The sequence below is a fragment of the Panicum virgatum genome, chromosome 5N (assembly GCF_016808335.1).
Source record: "Panicum virgatum strain AP13 chromosome 5N, P.virgatum_v5, whole genome shotgun sequence".
In the NCBI taxonomy this organism is placed as follows: Eukaryota; Viridiplantae; Streptophyta; class Magnoliopsida; order Poales; family Poaceae; genus Panicum; species Panicum virgatum.
In genome coordinates, this window is record NC_053149.1 from 42,925,028 (window position 1) to 42,947,848 (window position 22,821).

The 22,821-nt window shown below is 46.2% G+C and overlaps 1 pseudogene; it reads left to right on the forward strand.

Moving 5' to 3' along the window:
* The window catches only part of LOC120674819, a 34,790-nt pseudogene extending 25,062 nt beyond the window's left edge, over positions 1–9,728 (forward strand).
* The last annotated feature ends 13,093 nt before the right edge of the window (positions 9,729–22,821 follow it).

Genomic DNA, 22,821 nt, shown 5'->3' on the forward strand with positions numbered 1-22,821 from the left:
TGTTGCAAAGTCAAAGACCGGATCCAATAGAGAAAGCAAGTCATACAATCAGATCAAGATGTGCATGTGTGTGGAATTTTTGTGGCTGGAACTCGCATCCCCTTTTGCAGAACTCTTCCTTTTATCTTTTACTGAGATATGAGCTATCTTTCATTTTTCTTTCTCCATTTTTTTATGCTTTTTGGGGCACGAACATTTATATTTTTTCTTTTTTTTGTTTTACATAGCCCAAATCTTTCTACATGATGAATATAAAGAGTTCTGTCAAAAAAAGAATGGAGCATTTTTATGGATGGAAGGCATATACTTGCGTAACTTCTAGTGTAGAAGTCAGCATATGAGTGGTTGAGTACATGGAGTGTACGTGATCTTGATCTTAAAAATATGAAGCGAATCTCACAAGGATCACAAAGAATTTGACAATGCTCAACGCAAACACAAGCAGCATATGTATAAGGTTTTTAAATGTGTATATATGACTCTGGTAGGAATCTAGCATATCACTGAGGAGCTAAGCTATTTAAATTCAAAATTCCCAAGTATTTTGCAATAAGAAATAAAGTTTGCTCGTCATACTGGTATCAGCAGTGTTGGCGGCATCAGCAATTTGTTGGTGATCTCCTGTAGCTTCCCGATAACGTGTTGGCCTATCTCATTTTTGCCTTTTTTTTACTGGCCAACTCAACGTATTGGCCTATCTCATCATTTTTTTATTCTCTTTTTTTACTGGCCAACTCAACGTGTTGGCCTTTTATAATGCAGCCAGATGGATCTCATCAGCTCTTGTTAGTCGCCTTCCCACATACTCGGAAAATATTTCTTGAGGTGTTGGCCATTGACGGCTACAGGAAACTTGACATCATCTAATTCTTCAAGCATGTACGCATTTCCAGGCAGGACCTGATCAACCTTATACGGTCCATGCCAAGTAGGAGACCACTTACCATACTTCTTGTCTTTAGTTCCCAATGGTAGCACTGCCTCCCAAACTAGGTCTCCAACTTGGAATTCTTTCGGCTTGACCTTTTTGTTGTATGCACGAGCAACTTTAGCCTTGTTTTCCTTGATCTTCTCGAGTGACCAAAGTCTTAGCTCTGTAACATCCTCCACATTATCACTCATTAAGGCTGCATACTCTTCAGCCGATAGATCATTCTAAAACTCAACACACCTTGATCCAGCAGTGATCTCCCATGGCAACACAACGTCTTGACCATAGACCAGATGGTATGGTGACATCTTGATGGATCCGTGACATGAAATACGATATGCCCACAAAGCTTCTGACAACACCTCATGCCAGCGCCTAGGATATTCATCGATCTTCCCTTTGATCAGCTTGATAAGGCTCTGGTTGGATGCTTCAGCCTGTCCATTAGCCTGGGCATAATATGGGGATGATCTGATCAGCTTGAACCCCGTGTCATCGGCAAACTTTCTAAATTCCTCCAATATAAAGACCGATCCTCCATCGGTCGTAATGGTCTGAGGAATCCCAAACCTATGAATGATGTGCTCTTTAACGAAACTGATCACATCTTTCGATGCCACCGACCTCATGGGTACCGCCTCCACCCATTTTGTGAAATAATCCGTGACAGCTAACACCCATTGGTGACCTTTGCTAGATGGCGGGTTAATCTGGCCAATCATAACCATGGCCCAACCCTTGAATGGCCATGGCTTAATGATAGGATTCATTACTAATGCCGGCACCATCTGAATCTTTCCAAATCTCTGACATGCCTGACATCTCTTGTAATATTTAAAGCAATCCTCAAGCATGGTAGGCCAGTAATATCCCGATCGTCTAATCAGCCATTTCATCTTATGAGCCGATTGATGAGTACCGCAGGCTCCTTCATGAACCTCATGCAAGATCCGATTCAACTCCGAAGGCCCCAAATATTTAAGCAGCAGTCCTTCCAAAGTCCTGTAGAACATGTCGTCCCCTATCAGAACATACTTCATAGCTTTGAGTCTTATCCTTCTGGGTACCCCCTGAGCCGAATCCTTCAAATAATTGAAGATATCGGCTCTCCAGTCTCCAGGTTCTAGAAACTAAACCTCTACATCGACCCCATTGGCTGTTTCCTTATATCCGGAAGCCATCTGTGCCAAGTCATTGGCTTCACTGTTCAAAGTCCTTCGAATCCAGTGGAAATTAATGTACATGAATTGTGACATCAACTCACTGCACTGCATCCATATAAAAAAAAGAGCCTCGCTGTCACATTTATATTCCTCCGTGAGCTGAGAAATCACCAGTTTCGAATTCCCAAATATTTCCACTGCTTCTGCACCAGCTTCCAGGAGTAATTCCATCCCCTTGCGAATGGCCTCATACTCTGCTAAATTATTGGTGCATAGAGTAGTCATCCTGATGGAAAAAGAATAAGTCGACCCACGAGGCGATACCAAAAGAATTCCTACGCCGCACCCATCATCACAAGCCGATCTGTCAAAAAACATGGCCCAGGCACGTAAAAAAAGTGTGGACACGTCAGTGTTGACCCTGTCTGCAATGAGATCCGCCAGTGCCTGTCTCTTGACTGCCTTTGCAGGTTGATATCGGATATCGAATTCTGACAACGCAAACATCCATTTTTCTAGTCGGCCTTTTAGAATAGGAGCCGACAACATATGCTTGATGACATCCGATTTACATATGAAGATCGTTTCCGCCGAGAGCAAAATATGTCGAAGCTATGTACATGTAAAGAATAAACAAAGGCAAAGCTTTTCAATCTCAGGGTACTAGGTCTCGGCGTCCAACATGCGCCTGTTGAGGTAGAAGACAACCCTCTCCTGATCGTCATGCTTCTGGATCAGAACCGATGCGATGGAAGTGTCACCCACGGACAAGTACACGTAGAAAGGCCTGTCCTGTTGAGGCGGAACTAATACTGGAGGCTTCGACAAATATTCCTTGATTTCATCAAAAGCCTGCTGCTATTCTGCCCCCCAGTGAAACTCATCCTCGGACTTGATCTTCACCAGACCAATGAACGGCTCGATACGCCCAGACAGATTGGAAATAAATCGTCTGACAAAGTTGATTTTGCCGATGAGCTTCTGTAATTACTTCTTCGTAGTAGGCGGCTTCATTGTCTTTACCGCTTCTTGACTCTTCAAGCCGATCTCGATTCCTCGCTCATGTACCAGGAATCATAAGAACTGACCGGCCGATACGCCAAAGGCACATCTCTTCGGGTTCATTTTGAGCCCAAACTTCCGAGTCCGCTCGAAAACCTTACGCAAATCTTCCAGATGCCCCCCAGCCGATGTGGAGTTGACCACGACATCATCAATGTAGATTTCTACCAGCTTGCCGATGAGATCATGAAAAATGTAATTCATGGCGCGTTGATACGTTGCATCGGCGTTTTTCAATCCAAAGGTCATAACCAAGTACTCGAACAAGCCGACCGCGCCTGGTACTCTGAACGCGGTCTTGCTTATATCCTCTAGGGCCATGAAGATCTGGTTGTAGCCGGCGTTACCATCCATAAAGCTCAGCATTTTGTGACCGACAGCGGCGTTGATCAATGTTTCTGCCACGGGCATCAGATATTCGTCCTTTGGCGTCGCTCTGTTGAGGTCTCTGAAATCCACGCAGACTCTCCATCGGCCATCCTTCTTCTATACAGGGACCACACTGGAGATCCATTCTGCATACCTACATGGCCTGATGAATCCTGCGTCCAACATCTTTTGCACCTCTTTCTTGAACTCCTCCAGGACTTCAGCCTTCATCTGCCTTGCTCGTTGTTGAAACGAACGAAATCCTTTCTTAAGCGGGAGCCGATGTTCGACGATGCTCCTATCCAGACCAGGCATTTCAGTATAATCCCACGCGAAACAATCCCGATATTCCTTCAACAGTGCTATCATCGGCTCACCAGGCTCGGGTCTAGCTTCTTGCTGATAAATGTTGGTCGCGGCTTATCCCCGGGACCGATATCAACTTCCTTCAAATCGTCAGCTGATGTAAACCCGTACCCCAACTTGCCGTCGCCTGTAAAATTGACTGTGGACGCAGGCGACTCGTCATCATCTGCCACTTCGACAGCAAACATGGGGAGATGACAAAAGAAAATTTTCGGCCGACCGCTCAGGCCGGCCGTCTCTATATTACCACTCGAAACTGAATGCTCATTAATTAACCAACTGCCAGAGCAGGTTAAAGTCTTTCCACAATGTAACAGTTTCGACTCTAAACAAGAATTGTCTATTTTTTGGGGCCGGTCGCTAGGACCGGCCTCTCTAAACCTGCTAGGCTCCGTAGCGTGCCAGGATGTATTTATTCTATGAGGCCAGTGGATAAGACCAGCCTCAATCTGTTTTTTGTTGCTTCGATCCGATCACAGTCTTCCAGTGTGATCCCTGAGATCGGCTCTTGCCCTTCTACGTCCTAGGCGTTCATGTTTGCGAGCGAAACCTCGCTGGAGTCATCTGCACGGACCACCTCTACTTCGTCGCCATCCCATTGGACCAAACACAGGTGCATCGTGGAAGGAACACAACAATTGACGTGAATCCAATCCCTCCCAAGCAGCATTGTGTACGTACTCTTACTGTTGACGATGAAGAACATGGTTGGGACGATCTTGCGGTCAACTGTCAACTCCACATTGAGGATGCCCTATGCCTCCGATGGTTGGCCGTTGAAATCATTGAGCATCACGTTGGTCTTGATAAGATCAGCAGCAAAACGACCCAATCGGCACAGTACTGAGTACGGCATTAGATTGACCGCGGCGCCAGTGTCGACCAACATCCTGTTCACAGGCTTGCCGTCGATGAGGCCCTTGAGATATAATACCTTCAGGTGCTTGTAGCTTTTCTCCTTGGGCTTCTCGAAGATGATCGGCTGTGGACCAAGATCCAGCTGCGCGACGACCAATTCCTCTGGTTGGGGTGCCCGAAACTCCGACGGGAGCACGAACACCATATTCACATTAGCCGATGGCTTTTCATCGGCTCTTGGCTGCTTGGGGCGCCACTCCCTCCTTGGAGGGCACCTTTCCACCCTTCGTGGGTGCCTGACTTGCTCCGCGAGATCCGGACGCGCTTTCCTCAGCACGTCGAGGTACCTTGATTCTGCCTCCTCGAGATTGCGTAAGCGCTGCACTCTTCGCTTCTGTGAGCGGCTGAGCCCGTCAGGACACTATCGTGGATGATGATACTTATCTCCCCCTTCTAGCTCAAGATCATCCTTGGATGGCCGCTCAATATGGTTGTCGTGACGTGCTTTGGGCCCCAAGCACTGGAACACCAACGTCTCGCCTTGCTGACGCCCCCGAGGCCTGCACTCCAAGCAATCATCGATAGTAGGCAATCGGCTCATGCCGGAATTCCAACAATACCTGAAGAACGGGCAATGCCAGTGGTCGCGCATAGCCTGGCGCCTCCCCAACGTCCTCCCTGTACAGTGCTCATACTCCTCGTCTTCCGATTCATATCGGCGGCGCAACTTGTACTGATACTGGTATTTTTCAAGAAGCCGATTGCAAGTTGGGAGTTGATTGCGGATGTGACGCACTTGTTCTTCAGTAACATGTTGCTGCTCCAGCTCGTCTTCATCCTGGGCTCGTTTGCCAGAAGCGGCCTCTTTCCTCTGCTCGTCACGGCGGCGCATGGGTCCCGCCATGTTAATCTGGAACGCCAAGTTCTGGCCCTTAGGTCTAGAATCCGATAGCTCCACCACGTTAGCTTGTGGTAATGGTTGACTGTCCACCTTCATCGTGTGTTGGGCCAGAATCAATCGGCCTTGCTCGATAGCCGATTGGATCTGCCGACGCAGCTCCTTGTAGTCATTCGTGGCATGGGTGAACGAGTGGTGCCGCTTGCAGTACAGCCTTCCCTGCAGCTCTTGCGTTGTTGGCAGCTTGTGATTCTCTGGGAGCTTCAACTGCTTTTCCTTGAGTAGTAAGTCGAATATCTGCTCTGCCTTAGCCACGTCAAAGTCAAAGCCCTTCACAAGCCCCTTCTGTTTGACCCACTTGCACGGGACGGGGTTTGCCCCCCAGGTCCATTCTGCCGCAGCCACTTCTTGTTCCCCGCTAGAATCATCGGAGTCATCTGCTTGTGCCATGTTTACATGGCGCTTGAATTTTTCCTGGTACAGCTCCGGGTGATAGTGTTCATACGCTGTGAGCTTCTGCACCATGTGCGCTAGAGAAGTGAATTCCAACTAAAAAGCCAGATCTTTGATCGGCTTAGCGAGCCCCAAAACTGCCAAATCGACTGCCTCCTTCTCTGTGATGCGCGATAAGTAGCATCGATTCTTAACTTCTCTGAAGCGCTGCAAGTACTCCGACACACTTTCCCCTCACTTCTACTTGACTTGGGCGAGCTCGGCAATCCCGGCTTCAGCAGCCTCTGAGTGATACTGGGTGTGGAACTGATCTTCTAGCTGCCTCTAAGTCCGGATCGAATCTGGGGGCAGTGATGTATACCACCCAAAGGCTGAACCCGTGAGAGACTGGGAGAAGAAACGGATCCTTAGAGGATCCGACACTGAGATCATCCTGAGCTGCATTAGGTATTGGCTCACATGCTCAATAGAGCTGGCCCATTCTGACCCGCTGAACTTGGTGAACTCCGAGAGCCGATACTTGGGTGGCAACGGGATCAAGTCGTAATCACTTGGATATGGCTTAGAATAGCCGATCGTCTTTCTCTTGGGCAAGATACCGAACTGGTCCCTTAATATTGCACTGACTTGCTCCACATTCAGAACTCCTGGGGCCGAGGGCTCAGCACACGGCCCGGTAGCGTACTTCGCTAGCCATGCCTGCTTCTCCGCATCTGTCCCTGAAGCTCCCGTATTTGCCAGCTGTCCCGCGCGCGTTGGACTGATGCTGTCAGGTATGTACATGCACGTGTAGCCGTGCGGGATCTCCTTAGGTGGCTCGCTCAGGAACTGGCCTTCTCTAGGGTCACCGCCGATCTTGTGGACGACGTAGATTGGCGAACCTTGCGGTCCTGGGGCCGTGAGCGAGTACGATACTGGTGACCTAGAGTGGAGCAAGGCTTCTCCCCTGTGACTCCCCAGGATTGGTCCTGATGGGGAGTACTGGTTCTTGATCACCTCCTAGACGACACGATGTGCCACACGCTCAAGCTCATTCACCCGGCTTTCTGAGTGCCAATGAAGCGTGTGAGCCACCATGTAGTTCATCTCCTGGCGCAGGGTTCTGGTGCGCTCCTCTGATGGTACGGACAAGTCAACGTTGTCTAGAGCGCCTTCGGGTGAGAACCCCTTCCACCTGATGCCGTGGTTGCGGGTCCTCTCGAAAGAGCCGATGAGATCGGCTTCGAACTGAGCTTTGACCTCATCGTATTTCTGCTTGTGTTCTGGAGTCAGCTCTTCATATGTGACGGGTTTGGTGACCGGCGGAATCGGTGCTTGGTCCTGAGGTCCTGTCATCTTTGCGGCGGGCGTTGTTGCTGATGACGGTCCCACCAGGCGTGCCAGAATATGTTGTCGGTCAAAACCCACCGGCGAGTAGCGATAGGCAACACGAAGAGCCGGGAGGTCGCCGAGGCGCTGGCAGGCACTGCTCCCTCGTCAACGACCAGCAATCCTGGCACACGCCACGGTTTTCTAAGACGCAGGGCGTGCCACCTGACCTATACCTGATCAGGAAGGTGCGGACGTGCTTGCAACGATTTGCCTGCATACACAAACACATGTAAACATTAGTCCGAGCCGTGGTCGGCTCCCCGGGACGACTCTTGTATCGGCTTTAAAGAGCCGATCGAGTCCCGGTGTCAGATTGGATCTGCATATCCAGATGATAATGGATAAAGCAAATAACTGTAAAGATGCTTCAATTGAATCTAGCTAATCTAATCCACGACGGTAAAAGCTTCACTGCTAGATCGGAACATTCTACACGTAGTTAGGCCTAGCGAGCATAATAAACAACCAAACCTTAACCAGAATAGAAGCCTAAGAATAAGCGAAAGCCGATTCTCGGATCAATTCCCTGTTAAGACTAAGGCAGGGCATCTAATACGTCACCAGATCATCCAACTCGTTTGCAAGGCCTAACCTAGCAGATATTAAGCCAATTCTTAAGTATAAGAACAAACCATAACATATTAGATCTACTAGATAGAAAAGAAGCAGGGTGTTGTCTCCGCGCAACTAATTCTATGCAACGAGAATTAGCATAAGATTAAAACATGATCGCGCAGATATGACATGATATTCGTAGATGATAAGCAACAAAAGCACGATGAATCTACTAAAAATCATGCTACGAATATCATGATAACTAGCACTACTCATCATAAAAAACGCTTCAGTACGAGTAATACCAAAGTAAAAGTAAGAACAACGCTGCCATGATCGCAAGAAGCGATCAGGGCAGCATGACGCTTACTTGGATGAAACCCTAGAATTAGGGGTGGCGGTGCGCCGAGACTTGTTGTTTGCGAAACGTGATGACGTTCTTTCTTGACAAATGTCATAGAGTACATATTTATAGTCCGGAGACTTGGACAACAATCTAAACTAACGTGTCCATATCGGACTCTATCTCTAACTCAAACTGAACTAAATCTAAAGATACATGGCCCACATAGCCTAAACGCTCACGCAGGAGCTGATTCGTAAGTCTTTTTTAATTTCTTCATTAAGCCCAGCTCACTCGCGGCCCATTAATTAATCTGTTAATTTATGGCGATAACATGTTCATATTATGTAACCGAGGTAGCTGGCTTTCACTAAAGTACCCTTCTTTTTCTGTAGGAATGGAGAGCAAGAAGTTTGATTGAGCGATCTTCTGCAATAAAGTGCCCTTCAATATCGTACCATCTTGTTGGAACAAAAAGGATTCAGCAGGAACTAGCAAAGGATAATGTTCTAGAGAGGTAATTCACATTTTGTAATATTGCCTATTCTTCAGACTGGGTCGGCTACCAGCTTCTCTCTTTGTGGGTTGCTTTTACGTATGGAAATTAAACTGGGAATTCCAAAATGAGCTATTTCTATAATTTTACAGCTATCAGAAGAGGGCAAAAATAAAAAGGTCATGCCCATCTGATTCCGTTCTGTATATAACAGTGATGCTCTTCTTCTGTCATTAACCTGAACTTCTTACCAGATTTCTTGATAACAAAACCGACATCGAGAAAATACGGAAATGCTTTGCTGGACTGTGGAGCTTGGAGAATGATAACATAGTGATGTCTGCTATTGAATCACCGGAGTCGTTTGTCCTGAAGCCGCAAAGGGAGGGTGGCGGTATGATCTCCATCTCCAAACTATCGTCAATTTTTCTGAAGCACAGACTCAACGGGCAACTTTGGTGTTCTGGGCAGGGAACAATATTTATGGGGATAAACTGCGTGACACATTGCTTCGCCTGCGGAAGGATGGAAACAATGAACTTGCAGCATACATCCTGATGCAAAGGATCTTCCCACCATCATCTCCCTGCTATCTTGTTCGCGAGGGCACCTGTGCCAGGGAGAATGCAGTTTCTGAATTTGGGATATTTGGAGCTTACCTGCGGTAGTACATCGTCAACCGCTTTAGCATTCATATGTCTCCATATTTCACTGAACATTTGATTGTTGAATAATTCAGGAACAAGGACAAGATCATCATAAATTACCAGTGTGGTTGTTTGATGAGAACGAAGGCAGCTTCACTAAATGAGGGTGGTGTGGTCACTGGATATGCATTTTTGAATAGCATCTTCTTGACATGAAAAGGTAAATAGATGGCTGCTACTTTACTTCGTGAAATGTTTATGATTAGGCAAAGAATCAGGTCATCACTATATCTGAATATAAATATTTTGTTCAGTGTTAACTTTAGATACGATCTTCAAATCTGGAATGCTTTTCTTTTCAATATGCAAAGACATTGAGGAAATCATTTTGTTTCTTCGTTACTAGTGAACTACCACAAATGATTTGGTAGTCTCATACCTGACAAATCAAAGCCATCTAATGCATTCTAACAGCATTATTAGATATAAACTGCAGACTGCTGGAATTGGAGACAGAAATTATTCAAGGGACCTGCAAAGGCGAATGTTCAGCTAAGTGTGAACCCGCATTCGCTGAAATGGCTAAACACATAATGGGGAAGGACCCTGTAAACTGTAACCAGTAACCTGTGTATTCTGAATTCATTAAGAAATTAAAGAAATGACACTTCGTGGAAAGGCTGGAGCATATGGGATGCCATGCTTAATTGAAATTTTTATTGGTGACCTGGGGTGTGAGTCATTAAGCCTGGGCAATCTGTCAAAACTGCAAATTTGGTTAGGTTCGGTTTTTAAAATTCAGTTTTCAGAAATTAACTACCGATCAAGTCTGTAAAAAAAAATCCGATAAACAGTTTCTTCTCTGGTTTTTCGCCGAAAAACCGAACCTTATCTCCCCGTGAGCCGTGACAGCGTCTTCTCCCCACCCTCCCCCGACACCGCTGCCACCTCACCTCGTAACCTGAGCCAGGCAGCTGCTCCCAGGCAGCAATCTTGACCCCAGGCGCTCAAATCTGATGGCCTAGATTGCTTGCCTGGCCCAGGCAGCTTGGCCAGGTCACCAACCAAAGAAGCCCTTAGCTCCGCGACCCCGCACCCGTGCCTCGTCCGCTACTCGCCGCCGCCTGCCTTCTCGCTTGCTCCCCGCTGCCTCGCCTGCTCCCTACCGCCGCCCGCCGCGCGACCGCGCCTCGCCTACTCCCCTCCACCGCCTCACGTCCCCTCAATGCCGCAGCATCGCGCGTCCCCACGCCGCACTGCCACTGGGCCGCCTCGTCCCCTCTGCAACACGTCGCGTGTTCCCGTGCTACCGCCGCTGCCGTCACCACTACAGAGTGGTGTTAGGACCGAGACGCCCTAGGTGGGGGGTGAACTAGGGAATTCTAAAATCTAAAGGCTCAAGCACATATAAAAACTTACACAAGATCTACCTAGATGTGCACTAGTTTTTTTTATGTGTGACTATCTCTAAACGTCAAGGAAAGCACTCAAAAGAACCTATCCTATCAACGACACAAGGCAATTCTAGAGGTAAATGCGGAAGCTTAAGTGCAATAAGTAAATGCGGAATGTAAAGAGATGAGTCAAGGATCACTCCCGGCACGGCGACTTTTTCCCGAGGTATCGAGAAGCTCACGCTTCCCCCTAGTCCTCATTGGAGCCCCTCGCAAGGGTCAAGCTCCCGGTCGGGTAACTCCGTGGATAGCCCTGGTCATTCCCCACTCGCAAATGGGTCTCTGAGAAGGCCTCTCCCGGATGCTCTCCGCTGTCTGCACCATCGAGCTTTCGGCCAAACCACCGAGGCCCTCGTTCCCCTAGTACATTGTGGCGGCCACACCACAAACGCGGTTGGTGTGGTCTCGCAAGACTACAAGCCCCTCCACGTACAAACATGGTGCGCTCAAGCACTAAGGAGCACTACTAGAAAACGGGCCATCGGTCCTGGCCAAAGGTACCGGCTGCTGTTGCAGCCGGTAACGATGGGTACCATCGGTACCGGCTGCAACAGCAGCGGGTACCTTTGGCCATCGACCGACCTAGTGGAGGGCAATTGGCACCGGGTGGTGGTTCCAACCGGTTCCAATGCGTCACCATAGGAACCGGTCTGAACCACCACCCGGTACCAAATGAAGACTGCGCTAAAGGCACCGGTTTATAGGAATAACCGGTTCCTATGGTAATGAAACGTGGCAGCTGCCAGGAGCTCGGGCCTAAGGCACCGGTTGTTGCCTTGACCCGGTGCTATTGAATTAATTTTAGCACCGGGTCATTGAAATCAACCGGTGCCTTTGGCCCGAGCCTATAAATACCCCAGCCCCTCCCCCTCTCAAGCTGCCGTGAACTCACTGTTCATGGCAGCTGAGTGGGGTGAGGGGAGGCGAATTTTTGCTTTTTTTTTGAAAAAAGGTTAGTTATTTTTCTTTATAACTTAGCAATTAATTTTTAGAAACAGTTATTACTTGATTTAGTTTATATATGCGATAATTATTTTTATTTGTAGCATCTTATTGTAGTTATATACATTATCAATTTATTTGATATTTGAATACTATCAAATTATTGTATTTATATGTTTTTTCAATTTATTTGATAAGTGAATAGTATCTATTTATTATAGTTATATGCATTATCAATTATATAAATATATTGTTATAAATTGTTAGTATGAATGAACTATTTGTACAGTACAATGATGTATATAAATGTATTGTGGACCCAGATGAGTCGGCAATGGATGTACATGGCCGACCGGCGTTCAAAGGAGTTCATGGATGGCGTGCATGAATTCATAGAAGCGGCCGAGAAACACAAGTATGGCGGTTTCGTTCGTTGTCCATGCAAATTTTGTAAGAATAAGAAGGATTACTCATCATCAAGAACCATCCATAGTCACTTGTTCAATAGTGGTTTCATGCCGAACTACTATGTTTGGACCAAGCATGACGAAAGAGGAATTGTGCTAGATAATAATGTAGAAGAAGTGGACATGATTCTTGACTTTGCAGCCAATTATAATTCCTTTTTCAATGACACTGCAATGGGTGAGCCTGAAGAAGATACTGAAGGATACGTTGTAGAAGATGATCTTGGTCAGATGCTGCGCGAAGCTGAGGAAGGTTGCGAAACAGAAAAGGAATCGAGAGATCTGAAGCGTATGTTGGAGGACTACAGAATATTATTGTACCCTGATTGCAAACAAGACCAAAAGAAGTTGGGTACCACATTGGAATTATTGCAATGGAAGGCATCAAATGGTTTGTCTGACAAGAGATTCGAGGAGTTGTTGAAACTTTTAAAAAACTTACTCCATGAGGGTAACACCTTGCCGGAGACAACATACGAGGCAAAAAAAAGTTGTGTATGCTGGCAAATAAGGTTCCCAACATTTGCAAATGATGCGAGGAATATAAGGTTCGGCTTAAGTACGGATGGCATGAATCCTTTCGATGAGCAGAGCAGTGGCCATAGTACCTAGCCTATGACACTCTGTATATACAACCTTCCTCCCTGGTTGTGTATGAAGCGGAAATTCATTATGATGTCGGTGCTTATCCCCGGCCCAAAGCAACCCGGTAACGATATAGATGTGTATCTGAAACCACTGATTGAGGATATTCTATTGTTGTCGAAAGATGAGGGTGTTCGTATGTGGGATGCGCACGCAGAGGATCATTTTAACCTGCGTGCATTGCGTTTCGTAACCACCAACGATTGGCCAGCACTAAGTAACCTCTCCGGACAATCCAATAAGGGTTATAGGGCATGCACCCATTGTTTAGAAGAAACCGACAGCATGTACCTCAAGCACTGTAGGAAGATTGTGTATATGGGTTATCGACGATTTCTTCCGATCAAGCACCCATTAAGGAGGAGGCATGCTCACTACGATGGAAAGGCAGATCATCGTACCAAGCCTAGGCACCGTTGTGGGAAAATGGTGTTTGAAATGGTCAAAGATATAAAAGTAGTATTCGGAAAAAGACCCAACAGCAGATCAGTGCAGAGTGATGACGGACGTGCACCTATGTGGAAGAAGAAGAGTATTTTTTGGGAGTTACCTTATTGGGAAGTCTTAGAGGTCCTCCACGCAATTGATGTGATGCACCTAACAAAGAATCTTTGTGTCAACTTTCTAGGCTTCCTTGGTGTCTACGGTAAGCCAAAGGATACATTGGAAGCGCGGTAAGATCTTCAACGTATGAAACAATGGGCCGCCCTAAATCCAGAAAAAAGGGATAAAAGACATCATTACCTAGGTCATGCGTTCTACACTCTTAGTAAGGAAGAGAAGCAAAGTATGTTCGACTGTTTGAACAGTATCAAGGTCGCATCAGGCTACTCTTCAAACATAAAGAGGCTACTGAACTTGAAAGAGAAGAAATTCGCACACGTAAAGTCCCATGACTGTCACATGTTGATGACGCAATTGATTCCAGTTGCACTTAGAGGTATTCTACCAGCTAATGTTCGAGCAACAATTATAAAGCTATGCGCATTTCTCAACACAATTTCTCAGAAGGCAATCGATCCATCGAGTTTAAGCAGGCTACAAGAGGATGTTGTTCAAAGTTTAGTCAGTCTTGAAATGATATTTCCTCCATCATTCTTCAATATTATGACGCATCTTCTAGTTCACCTGGTCAAAGAGATTGGTATTCTCGGTCCTGTTTTCCTTCATAATATGTTCCCTTTTGAACGATACTTTGCAGTCCTAAAGAAATACGTTCGTAATCGGGCTCATCCAGAAGGAAGAATTGCTAAGGGTTATGTCACAGAGGAGGTCATTGAATTTTGTGTTGACTACGTGGAAGAACTCTGCCCAATTGGGATTCCAGTATCACGTCATGAGGGGCGGCTGATTGGAAAGGGCACACTTGGAAGAAAATCAGTAAATGCCACAGATCATGCCACGTTGAGCAAAGCACATCTCACAGTTCTGCAACAATCAGCCTTGGTGGCTCCATACATGGAGGAGCACATGCAAATTGTGCGAAGTATATACCCTTTGAAGTCTGAGACATGGATTACAAAACATCATAACGATACATTCGCCACCTGGTTGCAAAAGGAAGTCATGGCCAACGATCAAATTCATGAGCAGCTAGCTTGGCTAGCCAAGGGTCCGGCAAATTCAATCCTGATGTACCAAGGATATGAAATTAATGGTTACACATTTTATACAAGAGCCCAAGATAACAAGAGCACCAATCAAAATAGTGTGTGTCCGTATAGATGCCACCGACTCTAGTGGCCAAACGAACTCATATTTTGGTTACATTGAAGAGATCTGGGAACTCGACTATGGGCCGTTGAAGATACCTCTATTTCGTTGTCAATGGGTTAAACTCACAGGAAAAGGTGTCGATATCGACGAGTACGGAATGACAACGGTAGACCTCAAAGAGCTTGGCTATCGAGACGAACCATTCGTCCTAGCTAAAGATGTCACTCAAGTTTTCTATGTGCATGACATGTCTAGCAAACCGAGAAAGGACAAGTCCAGGAATAAATCAAGTTTTGTAGGTGCCGGAGATGAGGCAAAGCGTCATATTGTTCTGGCAGGAAAAAGAAAAATTGTGGGAGTCGACGATGTCACAGATGAAGAAGAATACAATAAGGTTGAAGATATGACTCCGTTCGCAGTGGAGGTTGACATAAGTATTCTTTTAGCCGAAGAGGAGGCTCCGTACGCACGTCATGATCATAATGAAGGGACGATTGTAAAGCGAACCATCGTTAATATTTCCTTAGTTGAATGATTATGTCTTGTAATATTTTCTGTGAACATTATTAGATTTCTTATGCAATGAATTGATTTATTGGACAATTAAATGATTTATTATGCAATTAGTTGATTCATTATGATTTATTATGCAATTAAAATGATTAGTTATGCACCAAAATGATTTATCATGTAGTATTTAGAATTATTTTGCATTTAAATAATTTATTATGAAATTATTTGATTTATTATGAAATTAAAATAATTAGTTATGCACCTAAATGATTTATTATGTAGTAATTAAAATTATTGTGCATTTAAATGATTTATTATTGTGCACCTAAAACCATAGTTAATATTTTCTTAGTTGAATGATTTACTAGGCAGTTAATAAATTTATTGAGCAAATAACAAATTTATTAGACAATTATTTAAATTATTGGATAATTATCAGATTTTCTAGGCAATTATCAGATTTATTATGCAAATATCAGATTTATTATGAATTATGAGTCAATTATTAGATTTACAAGAGAAAAAGAAAAGGGAAAAGAAAAGAGAACCTTTGGTACCGGTTGGAAAATCCAACCGGTACCTTAGGGTCCTATTTGGGTAAAAAAAAATTGGGGCATTGCGCGGGAGTCGAACCGTGGCCGCGGAGCCCAAATTACCGAGCGTTACCATTGAGATACTGAAGAATTCCGTTCAAACTGGGTCAAAGAGTCGTGAAAAGTGAACTTTAAATGGCCTAAGGTACCGGTTTTGGATATCCACCCGGTACCATAGGGTTTTTTCATTTCCCGCCCGTTGGGCCCTTAGGCACCGGTTGTGCGGAGACCCGGTACCTAAGTCCTCGCCTAAGGAACCGGTTGGAGATACAACCGGTACCTAAGGCCTACATAGGTACCGGTTGAGTTTTTGACCCGGTACCCTTGGCCAAGGGTATAAATCCGTTACCTTCTTCCTCCATTCTCCACTGCTCACCAGCGCACTCCTCCGGTCGACCGCCGCCGCCCTCCATCTCCGCGCGCGCACCGTCGCATAGTCCGCGCGCACCACCGCTTCTCCTCTGCGCTCGGCCCGTTGCGTCGTCCGCCCGCTTCTCCCCCACAACGCCACCTCCGCGAGCTCCGCCGCGCACGCCACCGCCGGACCTCGACGCCGTCGACCCTACACAGCCTCCCCGCTTGAATCCAAGTCTCGGTGAGCATTCACGCAACCCTCTCTAACCCCTACGCTAGTTATCTTGGCACGGGAACCCTCACCTAGGACGGAACACCTTCGCCGACGTTCCGCCGCCAAAGCTTCGCCATGGTAGATGCCCAGCAGCACTGCACGGCCACGCTCGCACCCCGCTCCGATCTGCCTTAGCACCGTGCACGCTCACGTACGCGTTTGAACCCACGCTCTTGCCCAGAACCGCCAGAACCCGTGCGCGCCGGCGAGTCCCATCAAGCAGAGCCGCCCATCGCCATGGCAAGCCTCGGCCAAACCCTAATCCGCCGCCCCGTTTGCCCAGACGAGTTCGCCGTCGCACGAACTCACTCCCAGGCCAAGCCCCGCTCATCTAGACCCCCGGAGGGCCGAGTTCGGCCATCTCCGGCGAATCCCGCTCCGCGCCGCCATGGACAGCGCCGCCGCTCCCGCGCGCGGAGTAGGCCCGGGCCGTCCGATCGGCAACGGACACGCCAGATTAGACCCAGCGTAACGCTTTGCCGGTCTTTTTGCTAAAGAGCCCTCGGGTTTTTCCCGAATTAACCCGCGGTCCACACTGCAGTTCAAAAATTCCAGAGAGGCCCTTTTTCTTCTGTTTAGGACCCTAAGCTTTCTAGGTTTTGACCCGCTGTCCAGCCCTCTTTTTTTTCAATCTAGTCCTCAAATCTAAGGTTTAATTATGATCTAGCCCCTGGTTTCTTGCAAATAAGCCCTTATAACCTTGTTTTAGCCATATCTTTAATATTTTGACTCATGTATTTAGTTATTAGAGAGACTTTATTAGAGAGACTTGTATTTAGCCATATATTTAACATTTTGACCCATGTTTCATCTTGCAAATAGTGTACAATGTTTTCATTATATATAGTGTATAATTTAGTTATAGAATTTAGTTATTAGAGAGACTTTATTTAATCATGTATTTAAATAGAGAGTGAATAATGCTTGTATTTATGTATATATCATGTATTTCTATAACTCATGTATTTATCATGCAACTCGTGTAACGACGATGAGTAATGACGACGAGTAACGACGAGTAACGACGACGAGGAATTTCGTATTCGCTCTCTAACTCACGCATTCGCCATCCCTCGACCCTCGACCCCGACTCTCAACCCCGTCCCTCGACTCTCGACCTCGACCCACAACTCTAGACCTCGACCCTCAACCCTCAACCCCGTTCCTCGACCCCATTCCACGACACACACACACACACACTGTCTAATACACTAACAAACACACACACACACACACACACACTCTCTCTCTCTCTCTAACACACTCTAACACAATTGTATAAAGTATCGACCCTCAAGACACACACACACACTCACACTAACACACACACACACACTCACTAACTCTCTCTCTTTCTCTGTCCCTCTAACATACACACACACTCTCTCTCAAACACGCATATTCGTTCAAAGAATTGAATTCTCCTGCTTCATTTAAGGATGGACACATACTCTAACACATTTTTACGGTTTCAGTTAAGGATGGACCCCTTCGGTGATGAACAGGCCGCCGGACAATACATGTTGGACGCAATAAACGAAGATACGAGGGTCAACACCACCCAGCCAATCGCTGAAGAAGATGCTCGGACAGCTGATTCGTTCCTGAATATATCTGGAGATGCCGATGAAGAAGATGATGACTTTGCGCCGCCGCCCAATCAACAGCAGCTTGTTCCAGTACGAATCTTAAAACTATATGCATGGTGACTTCAGTAGATTAGTTTTGTGATTAACATATCTTTTCTGTAATTTAGTCGACCTCCGCATCGACTTCGTTGAGCCAGTCAAAAGGGAGATGCCAGCCAACCAAGAAAATGGAGGGAAGACAGGTCGTCATAGAAGTGGACACAGAGGGCTGTCCAAGTGCTCCAGAGGATGCTAGCACAAAATTTGTCAACCAATGTGAGGTTATTGTTCGGGCAAGAATTCCGATCACCACAAGACTATGGAAAACGACCAAACCCGAAGAACAGCAACACGCCGTGCCTACACATCAGAAGGAAATGCTATGGACAGAACTCAAGGATATGTTCACTCTTTCTGAAGGAGTTGACGAAGAACTTGTGAAGAAATGTGCCTTCAGAAAGATGGCCCTTGCCTTTGCAACTTTCAAGAAGAAGTTGTACACCAATTACATCAAGAAGGATAAGGAGACGAACTGGGACGATCTTCCTCAGGTTAAACCATACTGGGAGGAGTTCAAACAATACAAACTATCAAAGGAACCCCAAAAAAATCCGAACAAGCCAAGGTGAATGCAGCAAATAAGAAGTACAGCCACCACCTTGGGGCTGCCGGGTACAAGAAGTCAGTTAAAAAATGGCAAAAGATGGAGCAGGACCTTATGGATAGAGGCATCAGGCCGACGACTTGGGATTGGCCGGATAGATCCAAGTGGTGGTTATTTGCTAATGGCGTGACACTAAACCAGTTGGATGGAAGTTTGGTCATGCCCGAGCATATGCAAGAAGTGTCCCGCGATCTAGTCGCTGCAATAGATGAGACTCAACAAGGAACATTCCAAACTCAAAGGGAGAATGATGAGCTGACAAGGGCATTAAAGAATCCGGAACACCCTGGACGAGCCCGCGGCATCGGCGTGGTCCCATGGAAAGTTGCTTGGGCTGGAGATCCCACTTACAAGACTCACCGAAAGAGCAAAGCCAAACAAGAAGAGAAACTTCATGCCATAGAAGAAAAGATGAACAAGAAGGTTGCGTCCTTGGAATCTCAGATGGACGCCAGGGTCAATGAGGTGGTGCAGCTAGCTCTGAGCCAAAGGGGCACTGCTGGGTCGCACCCGGATGTTGTGATAAGCCCGGCCTCTCAGCGACGCAGCAGCTGTGAATCCACGGCGGCGCCCGACGTACAAGTGGAACAGCAACCCCAGATTGAGCCAACGGCGGTAGATGACCAGAGGTATCCAGTAGATGATGTCACCATGCCGACACCGTGCGAGCTTCATGTGCGAGCAAGAAATATATCCATTCATGTCGCATACGGGTCAACCCTGCCCCTGAATCCTTCTACTACAATTCATGGAAGCCCGATATCCCCTGGCTACACCTCCGTCACAGTCGAGCAGATAGTTGGAAACAACGAGGATCTTGAGCTCGACTTTGTTGGAGGGGATGGAGAGAAGACATTGGGAGACGCACTGCACGGGGTCGTTCTATGGCGCAAGGCCGACATCAAACTTACTGCAAGCACAACAGCTCCCGTGCAGACCAATCGGCCGTCTCCGTGGCCTACCTCACCGCCGTCCCCACTACCACCTCCTTCACCACCGTCTCCGCCGGCGCAAAGGGCCACGAGTACTCCAACTCCTCCTACACCAGAAAAGGGAAAGAAAAAGACAGCATCCCTCCCAGCGGCTGGACCCTCAAAGAAGAAGCAGAAAACGGTCGAAAGACAATTAACCTACGAGAAAACCGCTGAGGAGTTGGAAGAGGAGACTGCTCGATATATAAAATAACAATTGAAGCCTAAAGTCCCCCCGCCGAGGGAAAAGGTACCTCTAGAACTAGGGAAAAAGCTTCTCGCAAACCTAGACAACCCACCAAAACCGAAAAGCTTACCCTCGGACTATGATCGTACTCTGACAAAGGCAGACAAGGTGAGAAATCTAAAGAAAAAATGTGGCAAGACCATTCCTCAGCTTGGCACACAACAAAAAGAACTCGAGCCCCTCCGGGTGCCAGGGTTGCCACTCCTACACCCGACGGACGTACAACTCCAGGCGGACCTACATGCTGCAATATTTCTTTCTGAAACTGGATTAACGCAAGAGGAGGCAACGGGGCATGTGGAGGCAAAAATCTCTGTTGCTCGCGCTATTACTCCATTCCAGCATGGAAAACCTTTTGTCACTGAGGAAGAGGAGAAAAGTCTAGGCACGCAGATGTTCAATTTGCATAGATGGTACTTGCGAATGGCGAATGACGAATGGAAAATGTTTGGAGTCAAGTATCGTGACCATGATTTCTTCCGCGGGGAGGACGACTTCTGGGTGTACTTCCAAAATTTATATCACATTTACCATCGACAAGCCCTCGACGCCTCTATCATCACCATTTGGGTTTTGTAAGTATCACTTACCTCTACATTAATATTTTTTGTTAACTAGAACATAATTATATGTGTGTATTATAAAATTTTTATTGCATCGTTTAGACAGGAGATCCAAAGAAGCCGAAAACATGGATGACACCATCAGATCGGCTTCATGTCTCCTTTACTAGTCAACCAGAAATTGATCAACGAAAGTTACAAGGAAACATGCCAAAACATGTACGATTCGTTGACTTGGCAAAATTACAAATCCTATATATTCATACCATACAACTTTGGGTAAGCCTTGGTCGACTCAATCCTCTGTTATATTACTAAATAAATACTAAGTTGTCTAATACATTTATATATATATATATATATATATATATATATATATCCTATCTATATCTGCAGTTATCATTGGATTTTACTCATACTTTCCGTAGAGACCGGCAATCTTATAGTCTTTGACTCAATGAGAAATCCAAAGTCCGCAATCCAACATATCATAGACCCCTTGAACAGGTAAGTTCAGTTTGCACAATCAAATCCTTTTTCTGTTAATAACAATTCCTGAATATCAAACTTAACTTTGAGTGCAGGGTTTGGAAAAAATTTGTGAAAAATAACAAAGGACGTGGTCAATGGAGGCCCGAACTGAACGTTAACATGGATTATCCGGTATGTTCATTCATAAAGATTTGTCTAGTTAAGTATATAATCCCAAATTGTTCTATAAATTGAGTAATTTATTTGTTTCTCCTTAAGTGTGCGAGACAACAACAAGGAATTGACTGGTGCGGGTACTACGTATGCGACTACTTGCACATCATGACTCCATGCGGGAAGGCTACTGATGAAGAAACGAGAGTACATCCAAACCGTTCACTAGTATATTTTCATAATTGTACTAACGCACATGATATTAATCCTTTTTTCCTAAATGATAGATATCTCAAATGGGGGTTGAATGTTACTCTACTAATTGGATCAACGCCGTGTGCGAGCAGCTCGCCGGATTCATTTTGAACGAGATCTTGTATCCTAGAGGCGAGTTCTACCACGACGGTCACATCTATAGAGGACTTCCATCGACCTCCTGAGGGGACTAGTAGTTGGACTGCTAACATGACTTGTACATTTGTAAATATTTTTAAACATTATGCCTTGATATTTGTAAATTTGTAAATATATTAGTTCATCTAATTAGCTTAATTATATGATCGCATTTCACTTTTAGTTAGTTTCAAATATTCTCTGAAAACGAACACGAACGACCAATGAACGTATAGTACTGTAGAGCTTGAGTGCGTTTAGCAATTATAAAATAATAAACAATAATAAATATAACAAACAAAACTGAATTTGGGAAAAAAAAGGGAATATGTCATTGGTACCGGTTGGAAATACCAACCGGTACCAAAGGGGCTGCCACCTTACGTCAGCATGGCAGCCTCTTTGGTACCGGCTGGTCTTTCCAACCGGTACCAATGGAAGCCTAAGGCACCGGTTGAAAAACCCGGTGTCTTAAGGCGAGGCCATTGGTCGCGGTTGCGGGGCACCGGTTGGGAAACCGGTGCCTTTAGCCCTTCTCAATTGGTGCCCAAGGCCCGTTTTCTAGTAGTGGAGTGAGAGATGTTCTAATCTCACTAACCACTAAGTCTAAACCTAGAGCAAGCGCTAAGAGCGGGTCTAACTAGCCTAAGCACTTTGTAAAGCACTATGCTAATCACCTAATCTTCACTTAAGAACTTATGGTGGTGGAGACACTCAAGATATGCACAAGAGCACTCTATAGCTTCAGCACACTCCAACCCACTTGAAATGGCCGGGGGGTTAGGGTATATATAGCCCTAAGGAAAAACTAGCAGTTGGGCTACTGACTGCCCAGAAACGACACTCACCGGACAGACCGGTGAGGTTTGAACAGAAGCACCAGTTCATCCGGTGAGTGCCTTTTGGCACCTCTGACAAACTAGCTGTTGGACCTCCTGCCAACTCACCGACGGCACTGTTGCCTTCGAGGGTTCTTCAAGTGGCCTCCGGATCCACGCATCGCGTTCCACAAGCCTCACCGTGGCTGCCTCCTCACCCTGCATACCGTGAGCCGCGCCATCGTCTATGTCTCTGGCCCCATGAGCATCCATGTGCCGCTGCCTGCCTAGGAGAGTGGAGAAGGGATAGGATTGCATAGGGTTTTAGAGTGGATCTTGAGGTAAGACTGTGGGGGATAGACTTGTAGCGGGCCGAGATTGAACCCCAAAGTCGAGGAATGCCATGCCCGGCTAAGGGACGG